The 16,770-nt window shown below is 35.9% G+C and overlaps 1 long non-coding RNA gene across 1 annotated transcript; it reads left to right on the forward strand.

Annotated features, from left to right (window-relative positions):
• The first annotated feature begins 1,976 nt into the window (after nucleotides 1–1,976).
• LOC132620350 (uncharacterized) lies at nucleotides 1,977–16,454 on the forward strand. Its single transcript, XR_009574812.1, has 3 exons — nucleotides 1,977–2,189; nucleotides 3,414–3,605; nucleotides 16,225–16,454. It is a non-coding gene; the product is annotated as an uncharacterized LOC132620350 (long non-coding RNA).
• Nucleotides 16,455–16,770: the final 316 nt, after the last annotated feature.

A 16,770-nucleotide genomic window follows, 5' to 3' on the forward strand; every position in this document is an offset into this window, starting at 1 on the left:
GTATGGGTCTTCGGTTGCCAGCGCTCAATCATGGTCGTCACTAGAGCCCTATCGTGCACAAGCCGACCAACCTCAATGCACCGGTAGATACCTCTCCGACATAGTATATCTATGACCCGAGGATGTGGGGGAATAGCCTCTAGAATATCCCATGCTGACTCCCCCGAACGGGTATGGACCACTCTACTAGAGGATACCAGTGCATCCCATACATACTGGGACCTATGCTTATGCTGTAGATAAAGTACCCCTCTGTTGTCGAAGGGCCCCGGCTCCATGGAGGTGTCCTATCTATTTTAGGCATTTTAAATTAATCATTAATACATGAAGTAAGGATTAAAGTGGTATTTTTTTTACGCATTTTAAATTAATCATTATTTTTTTAATTAATCTCTAATACGTAGTATTAGTTATATAATCTTTTACCGAGAAATTATACAAAGGATTGAATCCTAAACTAAGAATTTTCAATTTCTAATTAGCAAATAAATAAATTAACAATTAAAGATATAAAGATTAATAATTAACAAATCAAAAAATTAACAATTAGCTAGCAAACAATTAGCATATAATTAATAAATAAATAATTAACTAACTAATCAAATAATTAACAAATTATTAGCATATATTTAATAAATAAACAATTAACTAACTAATCAAATAATTAACAAATTATTAACAAATAAATAATTGGCTTAACAAAAACTAAATAAATAATTAGCTAGTCTAACAATTGAAATAACTAATCTAACAATTAACAAATACTAAATAAACAATTAAAAAATTAACAACAAATAAACAAATAACAAAATTAAAAAAAAGGAAAAAAACGGGTAGAAACAGCCCTTTTGCGCACAAAAAAAGTGCGTAATTTTTTTTTGTTCATATCTGCAAATAATATACAATAGTAATGCTTAGGTTAATAATGTAATAGAAAAATCGTAGTAAAATACTTAGATCGAAGCTTTGATTTTAAGTTTTTGAATTGAATTATACGCCGCTTTATTGTGAAGAAACTTGTTCCTAGACTTCAATATATCAAAAATATTGACTTTTGGGTTGGAAATCAACAAAAAAAATGATGTTTTTGATCGCGTGGGACCTCGGAAAGCGACCTTTAATGGCTGATTTTCTTTTTCTTTTTTGAATTGGGGGACCAGTGGTGGGGAAGAAGGAAGGAGCCGTTTTATTTCAGGGCTTAAAAGAACTTAAGTGTAAAACTACACTTTGGTCCTTTTACGCACAGAATCTGTGCGTAAAACCTATTTTTTTTTAATGGGTTATTTTGGTTCCAAAAAATTTATTTTTGAGTTACAAAAGTCTTGGGCCCAGCTAGCAAGTATAGCTAGTATGTATATTCAAAATAAAGTTAGACAAGATCTTCTTGCTCATCATAAGTGTCACTTTATTCTTTACTAACTTCTAATCTTGAGTGGATTGAATCCATTTCATTAAAAACTCACTTTTATAAATGTAAGCATACATAACAATTCGTTCGAATCTTCTTAAAATAAGGAATGTATCTAGGGTAATAGTCAAGGAGGTCCAAGATTTGTATGAGGTTCTGGTACTTCATTAGCATCACTTCATTGTCCTTTTTTGGATTTCCTTGGTGTAAATTTTAGTCCCACTCGTTTTTCATTCCGAAATTCTCTTTTCACCATTGTGGGAGTCGTCAAAATATTCTTATTTGCATATGATTTTTGGAAAAAGATTCAAGTACTTGAACTATGAGAAATAATCTACATTTTTTCTCCCTTAATAATTAAGGTCAAACATATTCCTATCATTACCAAATTGGGAGAAATTTTCCCTTGTTGGCAGACGTAAAATCAAGATTAATTAGTCTCCTGTGACCTTCTTTATCACCTGATTCTGCCACGTGTCCACCACGTGGGGCGAATTTAAAACCCACTAGCTACCTCGCCTCTCCTTTTTACCCACCCTCTGCTAAAATATTACAGGTGCTAACCCCTTTCCCTCTCCCCAATTTCTTATGTTAGTTCCCCATTTACTTCCATTAATTTCGATCTCTCATTAAAGATTTCGGAACAGTTCCATTTTGTTGGACATTTTCTCAAAATTTCTCAACCAGCGACACACATTCTATTTTTCAATTCACAGCTCACTTGACACAATTTCACAACTCACATAAGATATCCCCAAGTTCTCACTCCATTCTATATCAGGTATTTGGGAAGTCATACAAGTCTTTCTTTAACTACAATTTTCTTCAATTTTTTTTTATTACGATTTTCTGCAATTCTTTTTATATATTTTGAATTAGTAATTATGCAAAAATATAGTACTTTTTATATAGTTTTCAAAAATGTAATTTTATTATAAATATTCGAAGAATTTATGTTTGAAATTAATTGTAATCAATGAAAAAGTTGTCTGACTTCCCAAATAAATCAACCCTCATATAGATTATGTAAAAACGGCATATATAGTTTATGTTTTTACTATTTTAACTGCTATTTATTTAATGAAGTAAATAGAAAATACATAAAGAAGTACTAATAACTAAATCTAGGCCTTTGTAAAAGGGCATATATATTTTATGTTTTTACTATTTTAACAGCTATTTATTTAATGAAGTAAATAGAAAATACATAAAGAAGTAGTAATAACTAAATCTAGGCTTTTGAAATACAGTTGTACCCTTGGCATTCATTCAAGTAATCGTTGACAATTACTGGACATTACGTTAGTGGAAATTAAAGGAACAAAAGAAGGGTTTTTATAGTTGGCGTGAGGTGTTTTTATTTGAGAATATTGTACATAGCCTTATGTATATCGGTTTACATTAGATTTGATCACAAATCAAAATTAGACCAAAACCTATGAATCTTAAAACTTACCAAAGACATAATCTTAGTAAGAAAATCAATATCATAGCGATAACTAAATTATTATTATAATTAGTTCAATATTTAATTTGTTCAGTCAATATTTAAATATCTTTAAATTGAATTCTCATTTCTGTACACATTTATAATACTAATCTTGATAGTTTAAATTAAATTGCTTTGATCAACTTTTTAGTTGTAACCTAATCATTTCATCGATTTAATATAAGATATACCTCTACTTTAATTAGTTATAATCATATTACCTTCGCTAAAATATGTTTATAAAGTTATTATCACCCGTAAGCTATTAGAGGTTTGTTTAATGTTAATAATTTTTTTATTCTGCTTATTTATTTCATTATAGAATGTCATTATCTTATATTCTCAATTGTTACCTCTCACTTTCTTTTTCGTCTTGAAAATAATATTTATTTATGTTGAAAATTGCTATTGGGTCGGGTCCACCAATAAGGAGTGCTAACTAACCTGCTAACCCATTAGCTAGTTCTTCTCCTAAAATTCCATTACTAGTCTATAAATACACCATTATGGGTGCAGGAAAACAAATGATTTTTCATATATTGTTGACGGTTAGGGTTTACAATAAATACATGAAAGAATCTCTGCATCAACTGTTAGAGGGATCTTTAGGTTGTGAACAGAGGGGATTCATCCGATTCATGAGGATTTCCGACGACAAGTAACACGAGTCGTGATTGCTGCAGATCTGCTTCCGCTATGAAGAAACCCGTAAGTCTCCTAACTAGTTACGAATCAAATGCTACAATTTTTTCTATTGGGATTTTTATATAGATAAAAAAATCGAAGAATATCATGATTTTAAAGAATTAAAAAAAGAAAAAGAAAGACGAAGGTTGATAATGTAAGGGCAAATAGGCATTTAAATAAGATAATTAGGATACATGGGGACAATGTCTGTTGTTCAAAGTTGAGGGGAGAGTTATATTCTTTAAAACAAAATTGAGGGGTTTAAATGATTTTCATCCTAAAATAAATTTAACTATATGGTAGCACAACTTGTTTTAAATATGAAATTCACAGCTCGCTTATACGAAGCTATACAAACTTTCTAAATATTTTCATGAACTAAGTAGGCGTTTGGCCATAGAAACCAAATATTTTTCACTTTATATGAAATTTTTGAAGTTGCAGATGGAGTTGTATTTGGTTATATATATTTTTTGCAAAGAATATTTGGTTATTTGAATCTGCTAAAAGTAAGAAAAGTGAAAAATGGTTTTAATTGTTTACAAAATTCCAAGTACAACTTGAAGTTGCAGTTGAAATTTTCACGGCCAAACGATGATTTTCAAATAAAGTGATTTTTTTCGAAAAAAGTGAATAATTCTCATGTCCAAACGTATCCTATCTTTTACACATTTTAGCAAAAATTCCTTGAATGGATCTACATCTTAACTTACCATGCTTATCTTTCCAACAGCTACCTCAACAATGCTCGACAAGTTCAATTCAACTCAATAAAGACTAAGAATCGATTTTCCATTAATTCATACTCAGAGAAAATCTAGCTCAACTTCATAGAGTGGCTAAGAACCCTCTTTTCATCCTAAACATCATATCATTACAAGTCGCACTTAATATGTAAATACTTGATGATTATTAAGCTTACAAGACTATTAGGGGACGTTTTGTATGCGAAATGTATAGGCAAAGATATCCTATGTAATTATTTTATCCCACCTTCTATATGAGATAGTATTCCCACCATTTTTAGTACAAATGGTGGGATAAAATAATCCCGGAATTAACTTAAAATATCCCAAACCAAACATAGGATAAAGTTAATTTCAAATTTATCCCGGGTGATTATCCTTATCCCATATACTAAATAACCCTTAGGAATAATATTCAACTCATAATTCAACCAAAGATGCTATTCAACTTCTCTTCCATGTGTTCTTCCCATTTCAAGAGCACCCACTATAAGGGTTTGTTCCATAACTTAATAAATACTGTATATGATTTCTACTCCCAAACGTGTTTCAAATACTCATCTCCTCATATATAAGGGAGAAATTAGTATTTTACCTCTTGGAGAAAACCCTAGATTTTGTTCCTCTTTGATTCTTAAACAATCCTTGAAGAATCTAAAGATTCCAATGATTTGAATTAAATGAAAGAATTCTAATCCAAAATATCATAAATGACTCACCTTAAAGGGTCGTTATTGTCCTATCCGAGTCTCCACCTCAAGAGCTCAAATTACCTTAAAAACATTTAATTTTCTTTATATGCAAAATGGCCTTTTTATAACAACAGACCAATTTCAACTCATATGCACCACATATGAATCACATCGCTGCAACTATATCTCCTGGAAGCCCCTTATGTGTCACATCTCCTTCACATAAGGGTGCCAGGCCTAAGCTCCCAGGTTAGTTCCCACAAATTCTAAAGTCCTAAGATGCTTTAGAGATGTAGCCGATTATCTGGTATTTCCCAGATCTTACTTTCTCGATTCCTTTGGATCGTTTCTCCTTCTTAGCCTTCCCCAGTGGTTTTTTATGCACGTTCACTCATCCCAACATCCTAGCTACTCTCGTGCAGTCCCGGATACTCCTCGAGGTTATTTTAGCACGTTAATACCGGAGCTTTACATTATCCCCACTTAGAAACATTTATCCACGAATATTAGGTTATGGCCATACGCGAAGCTTGAGGTGAATTCTAGGCCACATACTAAATTTGTTTAAAACTTATTGCCTCAGACGTTTTAGCTAACTCTTCAGATTAATAAATATTTAGTAGAATTTCCTTTATAAATAAGACTATAATAAGTTTTGCAACCTTCTCAAACATATATTTAATCGTAACGACCCGTTAGATCGTTTTGAGGATTTTACTCCTTTTTACCCTAACGATCCTTCTCTTACCTTTATTATGGCATATTTGACCTGCAGGGATGGGGGATGCGATTGAAAGTGCAAGAGAGGGGGGGGGGGTGAATTGTAACTTTTTCGTTCAGATAGTCGACTAACTGAGAACACTAGTCGACTATATCGTAATGCAGTAATAAAAGTGCAGAATAAAAATGACACAGATATTTTATACTGGTTCAGATTCAATGTGAATCCTAGTCCAGTCCCCTTGGGTTGCAAGGGTGTTCTCTGCAACTGTTTGTAAATGTTTTGGTACAGTGGTTTGTTTGAATGGAGCTCCTACGTCTACACTCAAACACTCGAAATCTTTTTGATACAATGCCTCACAAACTATTCTATATCTCTCCTTTCTTTTTTATTTACACTATATCACTCAAGAATACAATGTTTGTGAAAAGTAAAGCAGAGAGCTTGAGAGTATGAGACGAATGTATATTTTCTTTGTCTCTAGAGCCTCGAATATATAGTCTTCAAATGTTAGCCGTTAGACTCTTTTTTTTTTTCCAGCAGAGATAGCAACCCAAGAGATTTGATCCTTGTAAATTAGGAATATTTGAGGATCCTAATTTCCAAGAATAAAGCAAGAGCTTATTAATGCTTGTAACGATCCTTTCCTTCTGTGGTATCAGCTTGGTTGGCAGATGCTTGTTTCCTTGCACGTTGTTGATATGAAATAAAGGTTGTACAACTGCTTTCCTTATGCGCCATTTGCCTTGTTGGAGTGGTACTTGTTTCCTTGTATAGTAGATTTGATTTAATGCTTGACTCCCCATGATTGTGCTGATTTATATGCTTGAGTAAAACTGATTCTTGTTCCAAAAATACACAGTAGCCTATTTTTATTGAGCCTTGAATTCCTTTCCTTATGCAATCGACTTGGGCTTGCTCTTCTATTCAGCCGACTGAACTCCTGTTGTCCATTGGGCTTATTTTTCCAATCCATTTAGTTGATCCTTTGAGTATAGTACTTACACAATAATTTGTCATCATTAAAATCATAACACTAACAATCTCCCCCTTTTTGATGATGACAAAAAATTACTCAAAGTGAGTGTGAGTGTAGTCAACTTCCTGTTTAACTAGTTGATTCCATTTCTTGAATAATGCTCCCCCTGAATATCGGAGTAGAAGACTTCTCCCCCTGAGTAGTTGACTGAATTTCTCCCCCTGAGTAGTTGACTGGTCCAGACTGGACTTTTTCTCCCCCTTTGGCATCAATAAAAAAGAAATACACACAGCAAAGGCCGTAATAACAATATAACAGAACTACAAACTATAGGTGAAGTGATAAGGGGTTAGATTATAAGGCTGAATGACCAGCCACAAGCTATAGTCTACGGATAATTAAGCAAAAATAACATAGTCAAGATGGACCAATGCCCAAAACCAAAAAGATTGTTTTAAACAAACAGGACAAAACATAATTAATCCTGCTCCCCATTAGACTGCTGTTGCTCCTGCTTCCGTTGAGCAAAGGACCGAAGAAAGTACGCTAAAGTGTTAACCATAGCTTCCTTCATGGCATCCAGAGTTGCAGTGAACTTAGCAGGAAGATCATCAACACTACCTTGCAGTTTGGTAGCTAACTTGCCTGCTTCCTTTAAGCCACCATCAATCTTAAGACGCAGTCGAGCAACATCAACACCAGTTTCTTTAGAGACATCCCTGACCTTTTCCATATAAAAATGAGTGGACACAAGGAGATCTTTGAGGGAGTCAATTTTGTCATCAAGGACTGAGAGCTTAGCAAGAATATCAGAGGGATGATCAGATGGGAGGTTGGAGGAGGAAGATTTGGATGATTGAAAAATAGGTGGACAAGGTTGGTCAGGTTCCTTATCTACATCCTTTTTGAGAACCCATACATCATCCATACATACATATCCCATGCTACCAAATGCTCTAGAGTCATAACATTGTTTAATAAAAATAGGGGGGTGGTCATCAAGATTAACATGATGGGCTTCCATAATGCGAGTAATGAGCATACCATATTGCAAGTTGGTAGGATCAGAAGCAGAGTCTAACATATGGTTCATGACTAGGGAGGAAATGTGGACCTTACGTTTCTTAACCAGACAATAAGTGAGAAGAGTATCACGCTGAGTGAGGGTCGACAAAGAGCCTACACGAGGCAGTATAGTAGTAGCAACAATGTGAGCAATCACACGGGTCTCAAAAGACAAATGTTTGGGGCCTAAGTGAGGGGGAAGGGAACCAGTTGAGTCAAGAGAAATAGACCGTTTAGCCTCTTCATAAGAGACCTCAAAATCAGATGGCCAGGAGTTACGAAACAGAGCAGAAAAACCAGAGGTTTTGATATTGAACATTTCATCAAAACCAGAGTTGTCAAACAAAATACGAGTGCCAAAAACAAGGGTTTCAAGTTCGTCATCTTTCGTAGCTCAAAGATTAGCATAAAACATGTGAATATGATGTTCATAAACTCGAGTAGGTGCATAGGAGAAAAGATTTACCCAACCTTGAAAGTCAAAAAACTGCTGAATATTACAATATAGTGACAAGATTACATCAAAATCCACTATTCAACCATGAGCAAAAGATTTACCTTTAAGGGAATGAAATAGATTAGAGTTTGGGGTGGTCCAGAAATGGCGACGGTCAAGAAAGGCATTTTCATAGTCGAACTTAAATTTCTTGGAAGACTCATAATTTCTTAGAAGACTCACCACGCGCTTCAGTTGCATGGTCACGTTTGCTCGAGGAGCGAAGAGACAACGAATTTGTAGATTTGTGAAGGAAGGAATCAGAGTCATCAGATTCGACATGAACAGGGGATGAGGCTTTACCTTTGTTTTTCTTTCTCGTGCTTTTGCGAGTGGAAAGAGAGGAATGTTTCTGAGTTTTAGCCATAGATTGTAACGGAGGAAAACTGTTGAGTGAAGAATGATAGAGGGATGGATGGTTTTAATGGAGGTTGTGAGGAGACGAAGAGTCATGGAATTGAAAGGGTTTATGGGGAAGTGGAAGAGGTAGTGGGAAAAAGGAGAAGACGACAGAGAGTGATGATGATATTTATTGAAAAGCGAGAATTGGGGAAAGAGTAGGGTGCGGTTATCAATGAAAGGACAGAGGGAGTTTCAGAGAAGGAAAATTAATCAATTTACCAAATATAACATAGTTATATAGGTTTATCAATAATTCCTAGAGATTCTCTAAGCATGCAAAATCTTTCCTCAAGTAAGGGTTTTGTAAAAATATCAGCAAGTTGATTTTCAGTGGAAACAAACTGTAATTCAATGGACCCCTTGATAATATGATCTCTAATAAAATGATGTTTAATATCTATATGCTTTGCTCTAGAATGATGCACAAGATTTTTTGATAAACATATAGCACTAGAATTGTCACAGAAAATTTTAACAGGCTTAAATAATAAATCATATTCACTTAGTTGATGCACCATCCATAAGAGTTGAGCACAACATTGCCCAACAGCTATATATTCAGCTTCAGTAGTAGAGAGAGAAACACATCCCTATTTTTTGCTATGCAAGGAAATTAATGATTGTCCAAGTAATTGGCATGAACCACTTGTGCTTTTTCTATCATCCTTATCTCCTACAAAATCAGCATCAGAAAATCCTTCTAGATTGAAGGGATTAGTTTTGGGATACCATAATCCATAGGAAATGGTTCCAAGTAAATATCTAATTATTCGTTTTACAGCACTGAGATGAGATTCCTTAGGAGCTGACTGAAAACAAGCACATTTGCAAACACTAAACATGATGTCTGGTCGACTAGCAGTAAGATATAGTAGAGAGCATATCATTCCTCTATACTTAGTTTCATCAACTGCTTTACCTGTATCATCTCTGTCAATGGAACATGTAGGACTCATAGGAGTTTTCATAGCTTTAGCATCATTTAGACCAAATTTGTGAACAAGATCCTTTGTGTACTTACTTTGACAGATGAATATTCCTTTGTCTGATTGATGAATTTGAAACCCCAAGAAAAATGTTTGTTCGCCCATCATAGTCATTTCGAATTCACTTTGCATGAGATCGTAAAATTCCTTACATAAAGATGGGTTAGTACTTCCAAAAATAATATCATCTACATAAATCTATATGATTAAATTTCCAGATGAGGATCTTTTAATGAAAAGAGTTGTATCAATCTTTCCTCTAGAGAATCCATGTTCATCATACCAAGCTCTAGGAGCTTGTTTAAGACCATATAATGCCTTACTTAGCTTGAACACATGATATGGGAATTTAGGATTTTCAAAACCAGGTGGCTGTTTAACAAAGACTTCCTCTTCAATAAATCCATTTAAGAAAGCACTTTTAACGTCCATTTGAAATATTTTAAAACCTTTAAAAGCAGCATAAGCAAGTAAAATTCGAATAGATTCTAACCGTGCAACAGGAGCAAATGTCTCATCATAGTCAACTCCTTTCTGTTGTGAGTAGCCTTGGGCAACCAGTCGAGCTTTATTCCTCACAACTTCGCCTGCTTCATTCAACTTGTTTCTGAACACCCATTTTGTTCCTATTACTTAACCTTTTTCAGGCCTGGGAACTAGATTCCATACTTTATTTTTGTCAAACTGATCCAATTCTTCTTTCATCGCCTTAATCTAATGATCATCTTTTAAAGCCTCATCTACTTTCTTAGGCTTGAGTTGAGATATGAGTGCTAGATTTGTATTATTTTTACGGGAAGCTCGAGTCTTCATTCCTTCATTTATATCACCAATAACAAACTTTTTAGGATAATCAGGCTCACTTCTCCATTTGTTTGGAATAGGTCTAATCGTAAGATTAGTCGACTCGTCAGCAGAGGTAGTTTCTTTTGATGAGAGACTTTGATCAGTTGATGTAGTAGTCGTAGTGACTGAAGACTGGTGAACATCTTCATCTACAAGTTTTCCTTTCTCGACCAAATGGTTAGTGTCATAAAAATAACACGAACAGATTCTTCAATAGATTTAGTGCGTTTATTGAAAACTCTATAGGATCTGCAATTATTCGAGTATCCAACAAAAATACCTTCGTCACTTCTAGGATCAAACTTACCAATGTTGTCCTTTCCATTGTTGTGCACAAAACATTTGCACCCAAAAGAGTGAAAATAGCTAATATTAGGTTTCTTACCATTCCATAGCTCGTAAGGGTTTTTTTTTAGAATAGGTCGAATCAAGCACCTGTTTAATACATGACATGCTGTGCTTACAGCTTCTGCCCAGAAATGATGAGGCAGATTGTGTTATAAAATCATTGTTCTAGCCATGTCTTGTAAAGTTCTATTCTTTCTTTCAACGATGCCATTTTGCTGAGGAGATCTTGGTGGCAAAAAATTATGCGCATAACCTTGTTCATTGCAGAAATCCTCAAAGGCTTTGTTCTCAAATTCTCCTCTATGATCACTTCTTATGGAAGTAATGTAGTAGCCTTTGTCACGCTGAACTTTCTCATAGAAAAACTTAAAAGAGTATCATCCTTATGAGCAAGAAATATAACCCAGGCAAAATGAGAGAAATCATCAACAATAACGAAAGCATACCTTTTTCCTCCAATGCTAGCAGTTCTAGTAGGACCAACAAGGTCCATGTGTAGAAGCGGCAATGGTTTAGACGTAGATACAATATCTTTGGAATTAAAATAACTTCTTGTTTGCTTACCTTTAACTAGTCCTCCATCAAAGTCAGCAACTGATTTGAACAGCTTTTGTCGCCTGTCATGTGACTAGAACACGCACTATCTAGATACCATTTCCCTTTTGACTTCTTCTTGTGGTGTTCCTGCAAAACAAGGTAGTTACTTTCTTTTAGGTACCCAAGCTTCCTTGGGTCCTTGAGGGTTAGTGCTTTGATGATCAGTCTTGGGTTTCCATATCCAACTTGGAGAAGATATATAACGAAACCTACACTGAAAATATTTATGACCCGTTTTTCCACAGCAAAAACATTTTTGTGAAAAATGATTTTTAGAAAATGACTGAGTAGTCGACTTATGAAAGTTTCTTGGAGACTTCCTTTCAGTGGTTTGAAAATTTTTATTTGTCTCCTCATAATTAGTTGACACATCTTTAGAATTATCAGAGGTATTGCTACTATTGATAGGTCTTTTCCTAGTGGACTTGTTGTTACGAGTCGATTTGTTAGATTTAACTGAGCTATGACTGGTGGACTTGCGCAACCCATTAAGTTGCAGTTTCAAGTCATCAACTTCTTCTTGAAGAAGATCCCTTTCTATTTCAACTACTTCTAGTTTAGGTTTCTAGTCCCGTCGTTCCCTCTTAAGCTTTTTATATTCATTAAACACCCTATTTAAATCCTCGAGAGTTTGGTCAAGCAACTCTTGAGTTTCTCTACAGTTGGAACAGTGATAGGGTCTTACCTCGCTAGTTTCACCAATTGCCATGAAGCAAATGTTTTCCATATCTTCCCCATCATCTTCAGAGACTTCATCTTCACTCCAACCGCTGAATGCTCGTTGTTTTGGATAGTTTTTTGATGGTTTCCTCTTTGTATCAGGGCATTCAGATGCAATGTGGCCATATTTTCCACATTCGTAGCATTTTCCATCATTTCTTTGAACAGCGGAGGATTTACCTTTCCTAAAATTTGAATTTCCTTTTCTATTGTTTATTGATCTTCTCATGGCTTCAATTACATGCCTAGAGATCATGGCCACTTCTTCTTCCTTGAACTCATCGTCAGATTCTTTTGACTGAGACTTGAAAGCAACCATTTTCTTATTTTCATCCTTCTAATATCTTTGAATATGATTCTTTTCAAAGGCCATCAGATTTCCTCTCAGTTCATCATATGCAAAATTGTCCAGATTTCCATCTTCTAAAACAATCGCCTTTGTTTCCCAAGTTTTTGGCAGGCTTCTGACAAGTTTTCTCACTTGTTGAGAGTTAGTGTAAGTCACACCAAGATATTTGAGTTCACCAATGATTTTGCTGAATCTGGTGAACATTGATTCAATGTTCTCATCATCCTTCATGCTAAAAGCTTCATAGTCGTGCCTTAGAGCATCGATTTTGGTTTCTCTTACTTTTGATGTTCCTACGTATGTGACCTCAAGTTTATCCCACATTTCTTTTGCAGTCTCGCAGTTTGATATTTTGGCATATTCCTCTCCACTGACTGCACAGTTCAATAAGGCTATTGCTCTAGCATTTGTTGATAGAGTCTCCAGTTATTCTTTAGTCACATCATGCGACTCCAAATCAATTTTTGTACTTGGATCTTTTGCATCCACATTTGGGATAGGTTTAGGTCCTTTCTTGATCACAATCCATGGTTGATAGTCTGTTGATTGCACAAAGATCTTGAACCTTTCTTTCCAATGGAAGTAGTGTTCACCATTGAAGTAGGGTGGTCTCGTTGTGGAGTGCCCATCTCGTAAAATTGCACCAGGGATCCGATATGCAGCCATTTGATCTTTTCTCACTTGCTGTTAAGCAATGAAGTGTGAGACCTTGCTCTGATACCAATTTAAAGTGCAAAAGGGGGGTGGGGTGAATTGTAAATTTTTCGTTCAGATAGTCGACTAACTGAGAACACTAGTCGACTATATCGTAATGCAGTAATAAAAGTGCAGAATAAAAATGACACAAATATTTTATACTGGTTCAGATTCAATGTGAATCCCAGTCCAGTCCCCTTGGGTTGCAAGGGTGTTCTCTGCAGCTATTTTTAAATGTTTTGGTACAGTGGTTTGTTTGAATGGAGCTGTTACACCTCGGAAATTTCCCGTTGGTACGCAAGTAAATGAACTAATGATGTGTGCGAGGAGTGCGAGTGTATAATGTTTCATGGGAAATGTATGTAAAGGGATGTGGATGATTAGAATGAAAAGTCGAGAAATGAGAAAAAAATTTAAAGTTGGCAAAACTGCCCAGTGGTCGTATATTGAAAAATACGGACCGTAAAGTGCAATACGGTCCGTAAACTGGCAGACGTAAACTGCCATGCCAAAGCTTCAGCTTTCTGCCAGTGGTCGTAAAGTGCAAATACGGACCGTAAACTAGTATACGGTCCGTAAACTGCCAGGTCGTAAATTGGCATGCCAAACTTCAACTTTCTGCCAGCTGAGGAAAAGGTATAATACGACCTGGTGGACGGACCGTAAAGTGATTTACTGTTACACCTCGGAAAAGTCCCCGTACATGTACAAGGAATAGAACGACAAGGGTATGAGTGTGGGGTATTTTACTAAGCAAGGGGTGATGATTCGTGAATTTTTGAAAATGAAAAAGTTATGGAATTTTATTCAGTACAGTGGTCGTGAAGTGGTATACGGCCCGTAAAGTGATTTACGGACCGTAAACCACCATCGTCCTCCAGCCTTTCAAGTTTTAACTTTCTGTTAAGTGGTGAAATGCTTAAATACGACTTGGAATACGGCCCGTAAACCGGTTTACGGACCGTAAACCTCGATCGTAAACTGCAATATTCTTCAGCCAACTTCTCTGTTTTGGACATGCTTAATTACGACCAGGGAGGACGGCTCGTAAACCAGTTTACGGCTCGTAAACTGTGGTTTACGACCACTGTTCACCCCGACTGGAATTCATTAAAGACCAGATTTTGAATTAATAAAAGGGACCAAGGCTTCATTTTATTTCATTATGCATCTACACCATTCAAGAACACTCTAGAAGCTCTCCAAATATTCATCCACAAAATTCAAGAGATCAAAGGGGAACCAAGATCATCAACATCTAATTCATGAAAGCAAGTGCATGAGACTCTATTGGAAGTCATCTTCTTCAAGAAATCTCAAAAGGGTTGAAATAGGGTTTTGGTATAAAAAGAGTATTGTTGCTCAATGCTTGTTCCACCATCATCCAAGGTATGTTTCATGACTATACCATATGGTTCAAGGTATTGGAAGGCTTAGATACTTGAATTGTATAAGAACATAGAAAATGGGCCTTGTATGGGTAAATAGTGGCACAATTGAATAGTAGTTGAATGGAGTCATGAATGTTGATAAGCTACAGTTGTGAATATGTTATAAATAACGTCTAGACCATGAAATAAGTATTATATACGAGAAAACGTGATAACGAGCTATAACTATGGATGTGGAGAAATTGGAGGAAAATGGTAGATTTTTCTTAAAGTGTATAAGTGATGATTGTTGAAAGTAATATTGTGAGTGTCGTTACGAATGTATGAGAGTGGAAATGAAACATGGGGAAAGTATTAGAAATGAAGGGAGTGCTACCCAATTTTCCTTAGAAATGGTAGTCCGTTCTTGTAATTACTTAGCTAACGATGACATGAATTCTCTTGAAGGTATATGAGTGCATTAGGGGAGAACGAGCAAGCAATAAGAATTGTAAACGTCGAAGGTATGTGAGGCTATTCCCTTTCTTTCAAAGGCATGATCCCTAGCTTACGATTTCATAAATGCTCCCATCTTTTCCTTGCTACCAAAGGTTAAATAATCTAAGATTCCGAAGCACGATTTCCTTCTTGATATTTCGTAGATGTTTTCCAAAGTACTCCTATTTTCCAAACCAAAGGTTGCGATTATGTGAGCGTTATGATAACGACCGTGGATATTGTTTTCAATAACAATGATGATGTCAAAAGTGAAAGTATCATTATGCTGACCATGATGAGAGCAAATCTTATGTTTAAAAGTTTCAAGTTTACGATTTCACGGACTATATGAGAACGTCGAGCTATTTACTGATTTCTCAATTTATTCATGGATGGTGACTTTATTTCTAAATCTTCCAAAGTATATGAATGGATGCCTTATGAAGTTCATGATTTTATTCTATGCTTTATTTTAATTCTATTCTTCATTGATAGTCTCGCCTTATAATAATTGTTCCTTCAAGGTGAGACAAAGCGACGATGATTACTCCATAACACAATCGGAGGCTTTCGACCTTACGCCACTCCAACGTACTTACAACTTTTCCTTGGGCTCTCCAGCATGCCATGTATATTATGTATGTATATATATATGATATGAAAATGTTTTCAGGGGAAAGGGGGAAAGGTGAGGCGCTATAGACGCATAGCTACCTGTACAACTGGCATATCATGATTCCATCCCGGACGCGGGATGCCCGGACGCGGGATATATGGGTTATGGATCGGGCCGTACGTTCCTCGGCACTAACTTATTATATTTATGGATCGGGCCGTACGTTCCTCGGCACAAACTTATTATATTTATGGATTGGGCCGTACGTTCTTCGGCACTAACATATGATGACATATGGATCGGGCTGCGCGTTCCGCAGCAATTTACTATATGATGCTTTATGAGTATGCATGCATGGATCCGCCTTAAGAGGCAAGCAGTTATCGATTATCTCCTTGTTCTTACTTTACTTTACTTTCTTATTCTTATTTGTTTCTTGATGTATGCCTTACATACTCAGTACAATGTTCGTACTGACATCCTTTTCTTTGGATGCTGTGTTCATGCCCACAGGTAGACGGGAAAGCGGTCCAGACTGATAGGAGTCACTAGCCGAGCTGAAGAGCACTCCATCTTCCGGAGGTGCTAGTTGGTTGTTCCTTTTGTGTATATATTTGTATGTCACTCAATAGAGGCTCATAGATGCTCGATGTGGGTTGTGTGGTTCCACAACATGGGTAGTACGCATGTGTATAAGTATATTGAAATATGTTTTTGTATCAACGCGTTATATTTTTGTAATGAAAAGCAAATCCTCTTTTTATAGTTAACCGGAAATAGATGAATGATTGTTAAATGGGTTAGGTAAATGATAGTACGAGCGGTGCTCGGTGGTTAGTCCCGGGTACCCGTCGCGGCCCCTAGTCGGGTCGTGACATTTACGGCCCGTAAACCATGGTCGTAAATCACCATGCATGCAGGCCAAAGTCTCTTGTCCTGCTTAAGCTTAAAGACGTCCACGAGGGACGGTCCGTAAAGTGGAATACGGACCGTAAACCTCCATGGACGACCACTGTTCACCCAGCACAAATTTTCCAATTCATTAAATATGAGGATCAA

Source organism: Lycium barbarum, chromosome 2 (assembly GCF_019175385.1).
Source record: "Lycium barbarum isolate Lr01 chromosome 2, ASM1917538v2, whole genome shotgun sequence".
NCBI lineage: Eukaryota > Viridiplantae > Streptophyta > Magnoliopsida > Solanales > Solanaceae > Lycium > Lycium barbarum.